This window comes from Heterodontus francisci, chromosome 30 (assembly GCF_036365525.1).
Source record: "Heterodontus francisci isolate sHetFra1 chromosome 30, sHetFra1.hap1, whole genome shotgun sequence".
NCBI lineage: Eukaryota > Metazoa > Chordata > Chondrichthyes > Heterodontiformes > Heterodontidae > Heterodontus > Heterodontus francisci.
Genome location: NC_090400.1, coordinates 55072307 through 55075608, shown reverse-complemented (window position 1 = coordinate 55075608; position 3302 = coordinate 55072307). Strand labels below are relative to the sequence as shown.

Below are 3302 nucleotides of genomic sequence, written 5' to 3'. Positions count from 1 at the left end.
ACATCCACCACCGGAACATGGGGGTTGTAGAGGTGAATCGTCACCACCCGGTCCCGTTGTGACGGAAGCGTGAAGAGCGGCTCCGCTGTGAGGATCGACAGTGTCGCCCGGTCCCCTTTCTCCTTGAACGCCTTCAGGAACTTGATACATCCCGTCACGTTCCGGAACGTCACGTCGAAGTATCCACTGCTGGGGAAATCCTGCAGGCAGAAGACGTCCGTCGCTTGAAATCCGCAGCAATCAAAGAGAATTTTCTTGATGAAGAAGGTGCGATCGACCGGTGCATCTCCTTCCTTGTCCTTCACGACCACCCGAACGGTGTTCCGCACTCCCTGGCCCGAAGCTCGAAAATTGGTTATAGCCATTTCACTCAAAGTCTACCCAGGATCAAAAGGCAATGATCATGGTCTCTTCTCAATCAAATAAGCACTGATAAGAACAGATACTACACTTGATCTTAGCCAAAAGGCCGAGAAGCGATTGACAAACAATTGACATAGCAGCTATGGCAGATGAAAGGAGAAGGGGGGTGAACTCCACTCATCACCCTCTCCTGACACCACAAAGCCAAGTGGACATCAGCAACTGCAAGGTAAACCTGGACATCTGTGTCCAACTATCTCCCTACAATGGTGCAGGCACTCAGGATGTCCATTATTTTTTTTAAAAAGACAACAGCCTCAATATCTAAATTAATGCATTTTTTTTTAAAGAAGCACTTAATATTGATTTATCTTCCCAGAGCTTAACACAAAATGACAGATCTGAACTCTACCAATCTGAGAGGAGCCCGTTGTGCAGAAGCCAATAGTTGGAACGATGGTGCTGTGGATGCGTTACTGGATTAATCATCCAGAGAGTTCAAATCCCACTCATCAAATCAGAAGGTTAAGTTGAGAATTTTAATTTAATTTGGATCCAAATCTGGAAATGAGAAACTGCTCCCAGGAAAAGTGATCAAGAAGCTGTCGGGTTGTCTGGCTGGCTCATTAATGTCCTTTCGGGAAGGAAACCTGAAGCCCTCGCCTGGTCTGGCCCTCTAGGTGATTCCAGTCACACACCAATGTTAACTGTCTTCTGGAGTGAGAAGTCACTCAGTCACGGCAACTAGGGATAGGCAATAAATGCTGGCCTTCCCAGTGATTTACAAAAGCAACATAGATGAAAACCAACATTGTAGCATGCTGTGAATCCAAGTCACTTGGTTGCTGGTCTGCACTCGAATTATGTAGAATGTACAGCACAGAAACAGGCCACCCGGCTCACCCAATCTATGCCAGTGTTTCCATGCCACACAGCGTAGCCTTCTTTTCCAAAATAAAAACAGGAAGTGCTTTGGGGACTTTTATTTAAGGTGGAAAATGGAAAGGAAGGCGTAAGTAAAAGCAAAATATTGCAGCTGCAGGAAACCTGAAATAAAAACAGACAGTGCCGGAAATACTCAGCAGGTCTGGCAGCATCTGTGGAGAGAGAAGCAGAGTTAACGTTTCAGGCCTGTGACCCTTTATCAGAATAGGCAAATGTTAGAAATGTAACAGGTTTTAAGCAAGTGAAAGGGGGGGAGTGGGGAGAAGAACAAAAGGGAAGGTCTGTGATAGGGTGGAGGGCAGGAGACATTAAATGACAAATATGTAATGGAATAAAAGGCAAAGGGAGTGGTAATCGTTGTGGTAAAAGACAATGATAATTCTGTTTCTCTCTCCACAGATGCTGCCTGACCTGCTGAGTATTTCCAGCACTTAGTGTTTTTATTTCAGATTTCCAGCATTTGCAGTATTTGCTTTTATTTTCGTGTTTAATTCACTGCCACTTCTCTTCCAGGAATGCCTACCTTGAAGAAGTTTTGCTCTTCTCTCTGACAGGATTTCCTTATGTCTCTTTTACCTTGTTCATCTTCACTGTTTTCTATTTCCCTCCTGGTGTTCGATGAAGTGTCTACCAAAACCCATTTTCACAGCCACATCTCCATCCTCAGTGACTGTCTCCGGCTCTGACTTATTCCACGTGGACTCCAACTGAAGTTTCATCCTTCGTGTTTTGAATCCACCCAGGATTACAGGTATCTCCGAGGCATACAACATTCCTCGGACTGCTGCTCTTGCGCATCCTGTGATCCACACTCAGTGCTATGCTCTCTCTCCAGCAGCAACGACTCATCCTATCTCAAAGCTGTCCTGCTCCGCAGTTTCATTTCATCCTTCATCTTCTCTGATGCTTTAACAAAACATTTTTTCTTTTCAGGTGTTAAGGAACGCAAGCTCCAGCAGCTCATGCATACCAACGCCCCTCCACAAAATTCTTTCTCTTCACTTCCCTCTGACCCCATCGCTTCTCCTAATCTCACCCCTTGCCATGTATTCACTATACCCTCAGACCTTCCAATCTCTGACCCTGAACGATCTTTACTTAGTAGAGGACTCAGTTTTATCCCCTTACACCCCACCTCAATGAACTTTGCACTCAGTATGACGTTGGGCTCTTCTTCCATCGCCTTTGCTTCCGGGCTCACTTCTTTGACCAGGAGTCCTCCCCCTGACCAGCAGACCCACTCACCCACCTCCAGTATTCTCCCTCCACCTGGACCCCTCCCTCTGGCCTCTTACCCGCTCTTGAGCTTTCCATTGAGAACTGTCAGCGTGACGTCGACTGTCTTAATCTCTCTGCTCCCCTCACTCACTCTAACCTGTTCCTCTCTGAACTTGCTGCACTCTGTTCTCTCAGGTCTAACCCTAACATTGTGATCAAACCTGTTGACAAGGGTGGTGCTGTTGTTGTCTGGTGTACTGACCTCTACCTTGCAGAGGCTGAGCGCCAACTCTCAGACACTTCTTCCTACCTCTCCCAGACCATGACCCCCACTACCGAACATCAAGCCACTGTCTCCAGGACTGTCACTGACCTCATCTCCTCCGGAGAGCTTCCCTCTACAGCTTCCAACCTCATAGCCCCGCAACCTGGGACAGCCCACTTCTACCTCCTTCCTAAAATCCACAAACAGTAGACCTATTGTTTCAACAATTTCCAGTTTCCTGGCCCTAACCGGCTCCTCTTCACTATGGTCGTCCAATCACTTAACATCTGTACAGTCTGAGGGCTCTCCGCTTCTTCCTTGAACAGAGGCCCAACCAGTCTCCATCTACCACCACCCTCCTCTGCCTGGCTGAACTTGTTCTCACATTGAACAACCTCCTTCAACTACATTCACTTCCTCCAAATAAAAGGTGTTGCTATGGGTACCCACACGGGTCCTAGTTATGCCTGTCTTTTTGTGGGATATGTCGAAAATTCCTTGTTCCAGTCCT

General features: G+C 47.0%; 1 pseudogene; it reads right to left on the bottom strand.

Moving 5' to 3' along the window:
- Positions 1-372: 372 nt before the first annotated feature.
- Positions 373-481, bottom strand: LOC137346893 (U2 spliceosomal RNA; annotated as a pseudogene).
- Positions 482-3302: the final 2821 nt, after the last annotated feature.